Source organism: Callorhinchus milii, unplaced genomic scaffold, assembly GCF_018977255.1.
Source record: "Callorhinchus milii isolate IMCB2004 unplaced genomic scaffold, IMCB_Cmil_1.0 Scaffold2, whole genome shotgun sequence".
In the NCBI taxonomy this organism is placed as follows: domain Eukaryota; kingdom Metazoa; phylum Chordata; class Chondrichthyes; order Chimaeriformes; family Callorhinchidae; genus Callorhinchus; species Callorhinchus milii.
Genome location: NW_024704743.1, coordinates 48955593 through 48972266, shown reverse-complemented (window position 1 = coordinate 48972266; position 16674 = coordinate 48955593).

Genomic DNA, 16674 nt, shown 5'->3' with positions numbered 1-16674 from the left:
CACAGAACTTCTTACTAAGAGTTCATAAGTTGCCTGTGCTACTAGTTGAAATCAACTGGTATGTGAATATATTATTTTCAGTTTCTTTCCCAAACTGTACTTAAAGAAATTGGGACAACAGAGATAAGCAACAATAGAGAAATTCGGAAATACAGATATGAGACAATAATGAAATTAGGCAAAAGAGATATGGAACTTTTGAGAGCAGGTACAATAGAGATGTGGTGAACACCCAGTACAAAACAATATGTTTGTTTCTGGTCAGAGAGAAACACAGTAGATAGATTTTCAGACATAGGCTTTCTAATTGTATCTGAACCCTAAAACACAGACACTCTGTAAAGTTGTTGACTTGAACTTGCATAAAGTAAAAAACCTGGAAAGCTTGGTTTGGGGAGGAGGGGGGTTCATATAACATTCTTCAGCTACCTCCTGCAAGTGAACTTACTGCGAGATACTGTTCTCATTTACCTCCAACGCAGCACACATTTATTATCATCTTAAATCATTCGACCGAGAATGAAGTTTTGATTCCCTCTGCTAAAAGGTCGAGGAACCATTCCAGACTTAAGTTGTATTTCTTTCATCTACTCCTCGAGTCTCCAGGGAAGCGCATTCTCTGATAAATATGAGGGGGTTCCCCCTGTCCTGGTCATAAAACAATCCACTTCTGAAACGCCAGTCCTTTTTATAAGACATCCTAATTTTGGTGAATAGTTTGGATGTTTACTGGACAAATTGAGCGCGCTAAACTTTAGGTAAGAGAGATTGTGAAATTTGGAGTCTGGCTTGTAGGGATTGAATGAGCTGGTGTTTACAAGTTAGATTTAAAATAAGGTCATAGATCATGAATTCAAATGTCAATCTTTGGAAAATAACAAAATCGTGGAATAAGAGAAAAGGTCATTCAGTCCTTCAAACTGATTTTTTTCACAGGAAATGTATAATCTGCTTTATCGCAAACTCTACCCAACTAATTTAATATTGTGGGGATTTTAATAGAGTTCTTTGAAGTAGTACCTGCACGTGTAGATCAAGGCGATCCTATAAATGCAGTATATTTGGATTTCCTAAAGGCATTTGATTAGGTGCCACATGCAAGATTGGTAAAGAAACTTAGGGCACATGGAATAGAGGGAAACAAAGCGGTTTGTAGAGAAGGATGATTGAAGGATAGAATGCAGAGCGTAGGGCTAAAAGGTTGTTTTTCTCAGCCCCTAGGCTCTGGAACTCTATCCCCCAGTGCCTTCGCCGCTTCCTCCCTTTCCTCCTTCAAGGCCGGTCTCAAGACCTTTCTCTTTGACCGTGCCTTCAGCTCCCCTCTCGACTCTCTACCCCCTCCTCGCTCCCTCCCTTCCCTCCCCTCACCCTGACCATTCTCCCCCTTGCTCGGGTCCTGACCTAACTGTACAGCGCCTTGGGTCGTCCTCCAGACGTGAAAGGCGCTCAATAAATGGAATCTTGTTGTTGTTGTTGTTGTTTTCCAGTTGGACAAAGGTAGCTAGTCATGTACCCCAGGGGTCTAGGTTTCTCCATTTATATCAATGACCTTGACTTGGATATAGGAGGTACGGTATCAAAGTTTGTGGATGTTACCAAGCTAGGAAGTATTGTGAATAGTGATGATGAGGGCAAGAGACTGCAAGAGGATTTAAACACTTTAGTGCAATGGGCTGATCAGTGACAGATGAGATTCAATGAAGTGAAATGTGAGGTGATTCATTTTGGTAGAAAAAACAGGGGAAGAGTGAATATACTGAATTGCAAGCCACTGAGGGGCAAAGGGATTTGGGAGTGCTGGTATGTAGGTCACTGAGAGTGGCATCGCAAGTTACAAAGGGTATATAGAAAGCTAATAATATGCAGGGTTTTATACACAGGGGCATAGAGTACAAAAATAAAGCAATTGTGCTAAGTATGTTTAAATCATTTGTTAGGCTGCAACTGGAGTATTGCGTCCAGCTCTGGGCACCTCACTTAAGGAAAGATGTTAGGGCTTAGCGAGGGTACAGAGGAGGTTTACAAGAATGATTCTGGGGATGAAGGGCTATAGTTTTGAGGCGAGATTGGAGAGACTGGGTCTGTTTCAATTGGGACAGAGAAGGTTGGGGGGGACCTGATAGAGGTGTACAAGATTATGAGGGGGTTTTGTAGGATAAATAGAGAAGTTTTTTCCATTGCTAGGGGAGTCAATAACTAGGGAACATAGTTCTAAGATAGTCACAAGAAGAGAGAAAGGAAAAGTTAGGAGGAGAGTAATTGGGATATGGAACACCCTTTTGATTAGGACATTAGAAACAGAGTGCATTATACTTTTCAGAAGGGAAGTAGATAGGCATATGAAGAGAGGCACTTGAAGGGATATGGGTTAAAGCGAGCTGGTAGGATTGAAGCAATATCCTCACTGTATGAGCCAGTACACACTTGTTGGGGTGAACGGTCCCCTTTTGCGCATATAGATTTCTATATTTCAATAACAACAGACAAACATTGTACTCTAGCTGCAAATTTCTATCATTTTATGGTTCTTGCTGTATAACTTCCAATAATTAACGTAAACTAATTTATATAAAATTAAAATGGACATCAATTCTAATTTCAAATGGAAAATAAATAGCTATGTAGACTTCCAGAGCTCTGATATAATATTAAAAATGATGCATTTTATTCTACTAGAAAAAATCTTAGTGACATATTTTCTGTAAAATATGTTGTCGGTCTTCCCAACTCCTCTCTCCACAGGCTGCAGATATTCCAGAACTCTGCAGCCCGTGTCCTCTCCTGCACCAAACTCCGTGACCCCATCTCTCCCACTCTCGCCCGATTCCATTGGCTCCCTATCCTTCAGAAGATCTAATTCAAGAACCTAGTCTTCACATAAATAGCCCTCCAGGGCCTCGCCCCACCGTACCTCTGTGAACTCTTAACACCCTCCCAACCCACCTGCTCCCTCCGCTCAGCCGGCTCTGGCCTGCTCTGCGTCCACCGACCCACCCGCCCCACCATTGGCGGGAGAGCCTTCAACTACTCTGCCCCCAACCTCTGGAATTCCATCCCCCAGTCACTCCGCCTCGCCCCCTCCTTAGCGTCCTTCAAGTCCCGCCTCAAGACCCTCCTCTTCGACCATGCCATCGGCCACCCCCCTTCCCCTCCCTTTAACCGCACTGACCCCGGCTCGGGTCTAAAATGCTGTACACTGTCCAGTGCCTTGGGAAGTCCTCCTGAAAGGTGCTATACTAATGTTGTTGTTTAGCTTTATGCTTTAAAAATTACACTACAGCAACTACAAAAAATTAGACTAATACAGCACATTTCCCTTTGTTCTCAAAGATTAAGCAAAAGATTAAAATGCGAGGGACCTGGGGTGAATGGGGAAGAACACTGGATTGTTTTCATATTTAATAATCACAAATAGGACATGTCACCTAAAAGATGATTGAGAAACATTTTTTAATTTACATATTTTTATGGCTCAATTAAAATGCATCATACAATTCTTTAAAAACTTTCTTGTATCTTTTTTCATTCTTGTGCTTCTCTCGCTCTCTTCCCTCACGTTCTGCAGTGTTCAGTTTATTGCATCTTTGTGCACCTGCATTCTGAGCAGTTGTTGTACTGTTAATAATAATAACTGTTATGCTCAACCTCCCAATTCTACCCAGACACTGAAGTTCGCCACTTTTAAAACAGAAATGTATAAATTAACATTTGGGTAACTTTTTTGTATGGGATGAATGCACCTAATTTGCTGATCCTCAGCAGCGGGTAGTTGCTCTGTGAATTAACGCTGTTACCATTACCATTTGCAAGGCAAATAAATGTGCTTAGTTTCAAAGCAGAATGGTTGCAGTCAAAGTCTGAGTACCATAATTTCAGCTGTTGACAGTGATCAAAGATACAGTCTCGGATATTCAGATTTCTGGTTTTTGTGACACTATTGGATTCAGCTGCGTACCATGGACCACAAGCAATCAAATTGTTTACAGATTCCATATGTATGACACCAAGGAATACATCAAATGTTTTCCTTGTATCATTTTCATGTTAGCAGACTTGATGTTTAGTAGATTTCTGGCATTAATGTGGTTGTGATATATTAGAGATTCCTGCAAGTATAGCGAGCATTCATGTATTTGAAGCTTCCTGGATATTGTAGAAGTCAAGTGCATAAAAATCTCTGGTGCTCCCTGCTAGCTTATTAATGCTGTTTAGAAATAGAAAACAATTTGAAGGGAAGAAGGAGATTCAGGCCAAATCTAACCAAACCTAATTCTGAATGCTCATCTACCTCAACGTCTGATCTCTGAATGCTCATCCACCTCACTGTCTGATCTCTGCACCGATACCGCTTGAGAGTGGTCAAATATGTTGGTCAAATATCTTGAGGAGGTAATCTCACATTCAAAATTCAAAAAATAACCTGGGTAGGTGATTAATGTATACAGCATCAGTATACTAACAGTATAAACATCCTATAGCCATGCTCATATATCTAGAAGACCGTGTACATGGCTAAGTAATGTACATAGTTTGCCCACAAAATACACAGTCACTCCATTTTAAGTATATCATGTGAAGCACTTTGAGTCATTCTCCTGACTTGATCGGCTCTATAATAAAGGTAAGGATTGTTATTATTAAGAATGCAATGACCAATCTAGGAATTCAATGGTCTTTGGCTAACTCAGGCCAGCTGGCATTCCCCTCTCTCTTTGTGCCGTCGGTGCCTGAACCTTCAGCTACTGTACCCCTAACCTCAGGAAACTCTCTAACTCACACCCTCTTTATCTGTTTTTAAGTCCTGCCTTAAAACCTGCCTCTTCAATTGTTCATATGGTCACCTCCCCCACTTCTCTGTTGCTCAACATTCAATCCCATGATTGTTAGGCGCTCCGAGACGTTATCCTATGTGAAGGGCACTGTATAAATGCAAGTTGTTTTAGTAAATCAAGCATAAAGTGAACAAGGCATCAGCATGCTGGAAGAATCTGGACCTGGGATCTCACTGCATTTACCTAGAATGATTGATTCAAATTGGCAAACAAAAATTCTAACTGAACTGAGCTGACCTAACAGATTAATATCCCAGATATTCAGCAGACATGCCCCTAAAGGTAAACACATGTTGTCTATTTGTCCTCCCACATATTTATGTTTATAGGGCTATTGGGAGTTTTGTGGCAGATTAAATTTCTCGAGGTGCCATTAGAATGGCCTGCTCAAAGGATACCATTTATCCATCAGTCATTTGTGCAGATGTATCTGTTTAATTGCTAGTTTTTTAAGGCAATTTTTATTTTGAAAATAAAGTTAAAATGTTCAATGGAGAAATGTGGCTTAATAAAATAAAATATGCTTCAGAAGATGTGAAAAGCTTGAAAAGGACCAGTATCAGTTACAGTGCCTGCTATTTTATGTGCTTAATATTGATGTAGGTACCTGATCAGCTCATGCTGTTTTGCTGGTCTCTCTCTAACAGTCCTTGACGGACTGCCCGGCATCCCTCGGTCTTGCTTTCTCCCTCGTTCAAAGCCTGCTTCAAGACATAACTCGTTGACAGCACTCTTGGTCATCTTTCCCCTTCCAATCCTGTTTGGCTCCTACCCCTTGGGTGTTCAGCCAGCAATGGCAAGCATGTTGGATGGTCCTCCCAATATGAAAGGTTCTGTGTATATATAAATATAAATTGTATTGTCATGTATTATTACAGTGGTCTATATCCCATTCTGACTTTGTTGTGTAAATGATGAGATATAATATGTATGTATTCTGGGACCCTGCAGCTTTTGCCATGGTCAAACAAGACATGCCCTGAGTTAGCTAAGCTGCTAACATTCAGGTGGTAACTGGATAGTGTCACTTCACATAGCCATAATGCTACACCCATTACTCAAGTTAATGGTCTTTACATTAACAGTTACGGATTGTTATGATTAATTATTCCTGCATCACATTCACATTGTTTGTATTGAACAATATTTTAAATGGTTTCCAGCTGTTTCCTTGTACATCAGATGGATATGATCAATTGTACTGTAGTGTGATTTACACCATGTGTGTGAAATTTACATTTTATACAAAATTACAGCACCAAGGTCAAGACCTAATTGGGGCATTTTTCTCAAACATGGCAAAAGGATTGTGTAAGATCAGGTGTCATTAGTTCGCCTCTGGTGGTTGGATTAAGAACTGTTCTGCATTTTGATCTGGTTTGAATTTTCTGTACAGACAGTGAATTGCAGATAAATGTATACCAGCACCAACAACAATAACCACAATGTTACATTTATGACCACCTTTCCTATCAGAAGACATCTCAAAGAGCTTCACAGAATTGTCTAGGAACCCCCATTGTAAGCACAATGAAGCCTTTCTCTGTTCTTGTCATTGATTACTTCGGTCCATAGTTAATGCCCATCAGATGTTAATACAACTGAGACATGGAATTGGTAATGAGTGTCAGCAAAGGGCACCCAGTTGCCACACACATGCTTCCAGTATAAGAGCAGTAACCCTAGGAAAGTCTGGGAGAATTTAACCTCTCAATGGCTTGGCTATGACCAGCAAACTCAGCACAGACTGGTTCACAGGATTTCAACTTGGTCCATAAACTGCAACTCTACTCATTACACTATCAGTGCTACCCCTTCAAATTCTGTCTTTATGGTTCTTTTTAAGAAGTGCGGAAAAATAACTTTAGCTCATTGGTTAGAGCATTCACCTCACAAGCAAGAGACCTGGATACAATTCCCAGCAAGGCAAAATTTTGAGCAAGTTTCCTTACTCCACCCGCCTCTGTTTACCCAGCAGTAAGTAAGAACCTGGTTGTTAGTCAATTGGTGGATCGCTTTTCAAAAAAAAAGTAATAAATTAGTCACTTCAATCCACGACTGTTTGTGGGACACTGCTGTGCACAATTGGCTTCCGTTTAAGCTGATGCTCCAATCAGTGCTTGGGGTACATTGCATTGTCAGAGGAGACATTAAACCAAGGTTTGAAAAGAGAAGGGAGTTTCTCCCAGTGTCCTGGCCAATAATCCGCCAAATAAAATTGATCATTCGTTTCATCGCTGTTTGTGGGACATTGTTGTGCGCAATTGTACTTCTGCGTTTTCCTACAAATACACTGCATACACGTCACTACACTTCATTGTAAATCCTGTGAAGCGGTTGAGATGTCCTTCCCGTGTGACAAGGCCCTATACCAAATGCAAGAGTTATTAACTAAAATTGCCCACATATAAACACACTGGAATTGGTAAAGCACTTTGCAGGTAAATGGTGCTTCAATGCTGGAAAAAGCATCTTGGGATGTAAAGCATGTTTCCAGCAGGAAACCCCATGTACATCATGCTGATTGGTGAGATCTCAACTCAAAGGTAAAGGATTGCAGGAGTTGGCTTAATGCCTCAGGTATGAACATAAGAAAGTCTGAAATATTTATTGGGGCTCCAATCTTTGTTCCAATCTGTTGTCATGGATTTTCAGTAACGGAGTGGAGGAAATCGACTTAATTCACTAACAAATTTGTTAAAATTGCAATCCCGGCATTGCCTTCTGACCTATTATTGGATTATATTTGTGCCCATTCAGGAAATGACCTGAAAACAAATTGCTGAAAAAAGTATTTGGGATCATGACTCTTTCGGGAAGTTGTTAGTGAATCCTGTGAATTCAGTCACAAAATATAAATTGGAATTCTTGTAGCAAGTTCAGTTTTCTGAATGGTGCATTATAGACCTACATACTTAGATTTCTAATGAGATTAACTTGTGCTCATGAATTTGATTTACAGGAGTAACTAAGCATATGTTATAGATTCAAGCAGATTTAACTTATCTGCTTCACTTTGTCCTTTGACAGTACATCAAAGTGTGTGCTCACTCTAAACCAGTGGTTAGCACTTGTTATTCTCTCTCTGCTGCTGTGTCTCTACCCTTTCCCTTCAATTTTTGGGTCAATACAGCTGTGTTTTGTCTGTGTTTTTCCATTTCCCCTGTGTTTCATGTCTTTCTCTTACACATAGTGGTGAAATTGTGGTGTTTCATACTGCAATTGATAAATATCACATTGAAATGCTTATGAAATGCTGCAAATGTTACCGCAGTTTTTCTTTTACTAACATTATGCACTGTATAGATATTGATAGATATAGGCAGATTCACAGATAAGTAGATAAATAAACATCAACTTACATTTATAGATACTTTCACAATAAAGAGTGAGAATGAGAACAAAATCTGAGTTTGAATAATCTGAATAAGGACGGTCTGTAATTGATGTTAACAAGTTAAATGTTGTCCTGCACATTTTCCGTTGGTTGAAGCACAATGTAGCAGTTCAATTTGAGTGCTAACATACACTAAGTATGCATAGATTCTCTCTCTTTATTCTGCCCTTCATCTTGTACATAAAGGACCTGCAACAAAACTTTACAAGTGACCAACAAATTTACCTTCCTGTTAGAATCTATGAGATCTGACAATGGGGTATTTCCTGTCAAAACAATTTGATACAAAAAATCTGTGTCCCTTGTCTGCACACATCAATCTTCCTCCCTTCGACATGTGGGAGATTGCGGTCCTGCATAACTGCATGGTTAATAGAGCAGTGTTCCCACTTACTTTTGAACCAGAATGCTATTCATGCACCCATAACTCCAGAAACACCCCCCCACCCCCTGCCCCCCACCCCCAGTCCCCCCCACACCCCCCCCGCTCCCCCCCCTCCCCCCACACACACAGGGGATGCACAGTACATCTTAAATACAAAATCTGAAACGATCCAAGTTGAACTAAGATTCTGGTATAAAATGAGATGTTTTGCTGGCTTACAACATTCAAATTCAAATGCATGTGTTCCTTTTTAAAAGAAAATAGCAACGCACTCCCAACATTCTCCCCAACATGCACACACACATAGACACATAGAGACGCAGAGGAACAACTTTAACCATTTGGCCATTTTGTGCATCCGCTCGACCTGTTCAACCATTGGTGTGCAAGCTTTCTGCCGCCATGCTCTCAAACTCCATGGAGTACCTCCACTTCACCCCCTCACCCCACCTTGAAAGTTTGCTTTAAGATCTTTCTTTTCTTCTGACCTTTAAGGCACTTTGCCTTCCTCAGCTTCAACAACCCCAGCTCGGGCTCCTGATTGGAGCTATGAAGAACTTTGAGATGTCCTCCTGATGTGAAAGGTACTATATAAATGTAAATATTTTGTTGATGTTGTATACAGGATCTATTTTACCAAGTCTGACTGATGCAAACAGATGATGGATGAATTTGATGAGATGGCACTTTTTCTAAAAAAAAGCCATTTGATTTCTTGAATTTGTAATCTTGATTTCTGCTTTACATACTCTATATTGTTCATCCCTCTCAGGCCACCCAGGTGTGCAGAGCTGGCAGCCTTCTGTACAAACGCTCTGTAAGGAATACAAGAAGGTGCCAGGTGATGTGTTCCACTGGGGCTTAACCTGGAGTAAACCAGTAGCACAGGTCAACAGGCACTTTGAAAAGCATAGCTCTAAGTGTAACACGCTAAGAGTAAGTCTAGCCAAGACAGTGATGTTCTTTTAGAAAATACAAGGAACTCTGTACCTGTGTAAAATTCCTGATTTTTGGCTATCTGTATTGCTCAAGTCAGATAATAATGTCAGATAATGTGTAAACTGCATTGTAAAAGACTATGTGAAATATTTTGGCTGTAAAATGCAGTCAGCTGCAATATGTTTCTACACCACCAACTTGAATTTAAACTCAAGGGTTTGCCTAATTCATCAATGATTGTAATTGTGTATAATTACAGTTGGAGCTGATAAGTGGCAGATTAATCAAACAGAGATCAACGCCAGGGGACGTGACCTTAACCGCAATCCATCCACCACATTGCCCTCAAAGTCACACATGGACTAAGCCAGGGGTGTGAAGGCTGGCCAGAGATCAGCTTGGTGGTTTGCCTACTAAAGCAAAACTGTCAGTTTAAGTCTGTTAAAGCTCTCCCCCACCCAGCAGCTGTCTGCCTACACTGGCACAGTGACAGCTTTCCAACTGGCTTCTATTTAGTCATCAGTACTGCTTGCCTTGCATGTCAGATAGCAAAAATTAGCTGTGGATAGTCGCAAGCAGTCTGTTCTCCTCTTGTTCCTTGAGAATTCTTATCTAACCCCCATGAAAGCTCTCCCACTGATCAGGAAAGAAAGCATCCCCAAAATAACTTTTTATACTCACACACACCCTAATACACAGACGAGCAGATGCACGCACAACCACACTTATACACTTACACACACATCTGAACACACCTAAAGTAAAATCAAGAGAACACAAGAGGAAAGAAAAATCAGGAATGCATCAAAGGAACAAAGAGGTTGAGAGTGTTGATTAATATTATCAATCACTTAATATTATCAAGTGGTTAGAGCACTCGCTTTGCAAGCGAGAGACCTGAGTTCAATTCCAGGCAGGTCAGGGCGAAACCTTGGGCAAGTTTCCTTACTCCACACGCCTAATAATAATCCCTCCAAAACCAAAAACAATAATAAATTGGTCATTTTTAATCTACGACTGTTTGTGGGACATTGCTGTGCGCAATTGGCTGCCGCGTTCGCCCACAAATATACAGTCAATTCACTTTGCAGTGTGTTCTGTGAAGCGCTTTGGGACGTCCTCCCGACGTGAAAAGCGCTATATCAAATGCAAGGATTATTATTATTATTATTATTATCAACTTTGTTCGCCTATAAAATAAATAGCACCTACACTTTACAGTAAATCCTGTGAAGTGTTTTGAAGCGCCTTCCTGGCATGAAATGTGCATTTCGCCAACAAAAGATATAGTGAATTCACTTTACACTATATTCTGTGAAGTGCTTTGAGACGTCTTGAAGATGTGATAAGTCACTGTATCAAATGCAAGAGATATTATAATAATACACTCCACAACTTGAGCTCCCAGCTGATTCTATGAAATGCTTTGAGACATCCTCCTGACGTGAAATGTGCTATATAAAAAGAAATTTGCTGTTTATTATTATCACTATGTTTTAATCAATTGTCTCAAAATGTTTCTGAAACCAAAACTACAAATGTTTTAACTGTGTAACATTGGCAGTCCTTCCTTGACATTGGTTAACCAATAGTCTTGAGTGAGTATTTTTAACCACAGATGAATTCAACCATTGTGTTAACAACAGATGCCCTTGACAAAATGCAGATCCTCAATCATCTGATCCAATCTTATTTCGCCTGTTCAGATAAAGCCAGTGAAAAAGGATCAGTTTGGGTTGGGTTTGGTTCAACCAGTGTCTTATAATTGATGCCCATGTCCACAGTAAAGCTTCAGTATTTATCTTTCCACACATTGGACAATGGATTCAATGAAGACAGAGGATCGGTTATCACTTAGCATCTTTGGACTCTAATCTTTAACAATAATTCTTTCTAGTTCTCAATTCATGAATGCACCTAGTTGGAAACAGATTGAATTTCATTATTTTTTGAACAGCAGGCACAACACTGTAACATGTTATTCTGTTTGGTGTGGCATAATTGGTAAAAATTGATATTAATTGTGCCGTTAATCTGGAGTTCCAGCAGCACAGAGATTACTACTGGGCTCGACTAAGGTACAGCTAATACTGTGTGGCCTCTCCTAGTTACAGGAGCACTGCATTTTCATTTTTTATACAGACTTATGTTAAATGACTTTGGAAAAACAGCTTCCAAATCAATACCTGATTTACGAATTTTCCACAATTCTGTACAAACTTTAAATTCTAGGACAAATTGATCTTGAAAGTTCAGATCAGAAAGAATTTCAGGCCTCTGGTGAGTTAACTCTAGTGAGTTAAGTTACATTAAAAATGTAACTTGCATCAGGGCTCCTGCTTGTCGTTAATTTTTAAACATTTTTAATTTTTAATCTCTATTATTCCTTGTTTTTCCTCTTGTTAGGTAGAAAGAGTGAACATGTGACTGGTCATTAACATTAGCTTTATGCTATAAAACTAGCAGACATTGGTGCTTCTTTCTACAGATTTGTCTGCTTTGCTTGGTCTCAGCTTGACACCTCAAACATATTGACGCAGGAGCCAATTAATCTTCTCTCTCAAGTTCCAATTTTAGATTATGTGCTAAACAAGCGCCCGCACACATACAAATTCACACGTACACACACACATCTGATATTGCAGAGTTTTAAACAAATTTTCTCTGCACCAGCTTCAAACAATCCACTTTAGCACTCCACAGAGTGAGGTCCGGGGCTGATTAATTATCAAGTACCATGATCTGCACTGGAGTACTGTACAGTCATGGGCCACAACAACAGCTTTCCACATACGTTGAACAAAACAAACATATTCTGTTTCCTTACAATTAACTACTGTAACTTAGCTTAATAATAGTAAATTTTTACATTGATATAGCATCACCGAAATGTCTCAAAGCGCTTCACAGAATTTTCTGTAGAGTATAGTGATGGTGTATTTTGTGGGCAAACACAGCCGCCAATTTGTGCATAGCTATGTCCCACAAACAGCTGTGAAGAGAATGATCAATTTTATCTTGGGAATGTTGGCCAGGTCACCAGCAGAAATTCCCTACTCTTTTTGAATAGTGTTTTGAATAGATTAGTTAAATAAATGAGCTAACTAAGCAACAAAATCAACCATTGCGCTCAGATTTGCAGTCAATGTGGTATTTATCACTTGAAATGGTCTAGATATGGATTCCCCCCTCCCCGGAATCTCTTCTCAATAGCTAAACCCCAGATGTCAGGTCTATGGCTCTGGACTTTCAGCTCCACATCATGGCTTTCAACTGCTGATGAGCGTCACACTGGCTTCCACAATGTTGTTTACTAAATTTACTAAAGGTGGCCCAGTAGTTGATAGTCAAAGGCCATGACCTGGCTTCTCAGATTTCACCATTGAGAGGGGGCAGGTTCTTATTCAACCGCTTCATGTGACCAAGGTCACATGGAACAGAAATTTAACCCCCAATATCACATGGTATCATAGAGGTACAGGACAGCACTCGTGGCCTGAAATTCTAGTCTGCGTTATTCCTAACATGTTTAGCTTTACGTGATTATAACAGGGGAAATCCCACTGCAGCTGACATGGCTAAAGATCCCGTGTACTCCAACTCCAACTGAAATTTCAACCCATTGGTACTTTAGAGGGAAATCGGCTACTAGTGAGTCAGGCCTGGATAGCTATCACACACACCTTGGAAATGTATGCCTGATGTCACTGGGTGATTTCAACAAGTCCATTTTAGTTTTTTAAAGAAAAAGATTTTGTGATTTTTGTGCTTAGCAAGGTCAGGGCGTTTGTGTTAAAAAAAGGAACACATTCTCGTTTGGATGCCCAATACAATACAATTTACATTTATATACAGTAGTGCTTTTTATGTTGGCAGCTTTACACAGCTGGTTGAACACCCAAACCAGACAGATGGGGAAGGGGCTGATCAAAGTGTGGGTGGGGAGATGATCAAAAGCACGATCAAAGGGGGAAATCTGAAGGTAGACATTAAAAGTAGGGTAGAAAGCGGGCAAGTCGGTGGGTCTGCAGGATGGAGCTCCAGAGAACAGGGGCATAATGGCTGAAAGCTTTCCCGCCGATGGTGTGGTAGACAGGAGAGAGGAAATGAAACAGACCTGTGTTTACTGAGAGGAGGGAGCGGCTGTGTTGGTAGGATTCCAGGAGATTACAGAGCTAAGGTGGGGTGAGACCGTGAAGGGATTTGAATGTGAGGACAAGGATCTTGAATTCGATTTACTGGGGGCTGGGGAACCAGTGACACCAGAGTGGACTTAGATCAGATATAGCACAATGAGTTAGCCCATAGGTTTTGATTCTGTCCCACTGATGTGACGTAACCCCAATCTTAGCAGAGTTCCCTGCCCCATCGCCCCCCGCCCTCCACCCTACACACATACACACTCTCTCTATGCCAGCATGACCTTCATTTCCCACACTATCTTTCCCTTCGACCCCTTGGAGTAAGACTATCAAAGTTTAGTGTTAGGATACCGGCCATCTACTGAATGTTTATTGATCTATTCAACAGACAAGCTTTAAAAATAGAGTAACAGTGGAAGAAATAAAAATGAAGATGTGCATATGCATGAAACATAGAGCTGTGTTATGTTGTATAAATTAACTAACATGAATAGAAAGCTGAAGCTTATGTAAAAAAAACGTTATATGCATAACATCCTAACGTGTGCAAAGGCGTTTGATTATCCAGAGAAAGTAAAGCTCTGAAGAGCCCCAGGTAATGCAGCATATGTCAGCCAGTTGTTGGATAAATCCTTCTTATTATTATCAAAGGAAATGAGACCTAGTGAAAGTATGTGTAATCCATTACAGCATAATGTTTGCAGCTGCTATGCTGGGTCAAAGGTCAGGATTAAACACAGAGGCACAAGAGGGACAATGCTAAAACTGTACTCTTTACAACTGGATCGCCCTGTTTACATTAACTGCCTGTGTACTCATTCTAAATGTAATTATTGCTGAAACATTTGCACACTATTTTCAAGGCTATGTTTGTTACCAGTAATAATTGCATCAGACTAGAAAATGCCTTTTTTCAGTCACTGACTGACAGCCAACATTACTGGATGTAGCATTTTGAAATAGTTGTTCACCCTGGTACATTTAAAATGTCAAGCTGAGGGCTTTCTGTGACTGAGTAAATGAACTCTATGTTTCAATTTACTCCGAGTGAGATTATACAGAACTTCCAGATGGCGGCTGCTACCAGGTTGGATGACAATAACTAGACTCTCGAATGGAAATGTGAAATGAAATGTGCACAGGAGTTATTTATTGTCCATCTGGCATATCATGCAAACTTCGTGGGCAGTGAACAGAATTTCTGCAGCCTTAGTTTTCAGTGAATTAAATAATAGCTCTCATTATTAAGAATAATTAGCAATGTTGAATTATATTGTGGGCTTGTCATATTCCACCTCTGCAACAAACAACATTTTGTTCATACATAATATTAAAATGTAAACTTAACTGGCAAAGAAGATTCTATCTTCCAAAGATTGGATATATAGTTGTATAGCAGTGCTATAACCTGCGGCAGATAGTGTATTCATTTCAATAAAATACTCTTTCCCTTTCACACAAGAAGAATAGAGTTGATTTTCCATTATCTTTCATGCTAAGAATTTCAGGCAGGAGTAGGCTGTTGGTCCATCTAGCCGACCCATCCAATTTCCCGCATGATTTCTTCACTATCCCTCTCTAAATCTAACAACGCTGAATCCATTTCATTGACTGGAACTTGTCTGCTTCACTTTTGAAACCCTTTGTAATTTCTTGTTCCACCGCCTGTGCTGGTAGTCTGCTCCACATGCCTGTCACCTTCTCACTAAAAAGGAATATATCCAGGAGATCTGTGCAGGAGCATTGTTACACTATGGAGAGAATGAGTGTATTGAAGACCTCAGAACTTATGAGTTAAAAAATCAAAGTGAATTCAAATGGTTTTCTTCATGAGAGAAATAAGAGTTGAGAATTCGCTGTTACCTATGCTCTGTTTCAGGGGGNAAAAAAAAAGAGGTTGCATTGTTTTAAGATTTATTTTTCAGTGTACTGGAACTTTGAAGCAAAAAGTTATGTAGTGCTTCTTTTTTCTTTGTTGAACATTTTTCCCCCTGTAAACATGTCTGTCCGGTTTGTCCTTTTATTTATACAATAATTTGTATTCCTTTTGGGTCCCGGTGAATTAGAGGTTATATAGTGCTTGCGGATTCATACAGGGTGAGGGTCTTACTCAGATTGGGATGTTTGGGAAAAGATTACTTATTGACAGGAATTGGTCATTTGATTCCTTGGCAGGGGGTCTGAAGCCAATCATGAATGATGCATCACAGGGCTTGTTATATATTGGGAATGGGGAGTGTAAAGTTTCTGTGGGTCTTTAGGATTCCTGTTCATCAGTTAGTTCATTCTCCCTTTAAATCTGGGGCTTAGGGAGGATAATAATAAAATAATAATCCTTGCATTTGATATAACGTCTTATCACGTCTTCGAGACGTCTCAAAACGCTTCACAGAATATACTATAAAGTGAATTGACTGTATATATTGTGGGATATTATTTATAGTGGACTTGCAAGAAGGTATACAGATTGTGGGACTCAGCTACCAAACCTCATTAATCCAGTACCTCTCATTAATCCAGTCTCATAAAGGGCAAAATAAGTAGGCGTGTATTTCACAATATATGTTCTTTGAGTGCTATCATAAAACTGTTTGATCTTCCCTGTCACAGCTAATGATGAAATCTAAGCCTTCACTGCATCACTGATAGTAATATAGTATAGTATAACCCTATCGTAAATGTGATTCCATTATAATGCCTTTCAAATGTAGGTACTAGTGTTGAATATATTAATAATGTTATTGTACTGGCCTGAAATAATATTTCTACATTCTGTACTTTTATTCATCAAACACTGTGAAATGGTATACCGAGAGCCATACTCTGGTTTGCCAGTTTATGTGATGGAAATCAAGGTTTTACTGCTTCTTCAAGATTGTATCAATGCATTGCTGCATTATCGGGGTGCTGTCCTTTGGATGAAACAATAAACCAAGGACCTGTCTGCCTGTACAGGTGGACATTAAAGTTCCCATGACA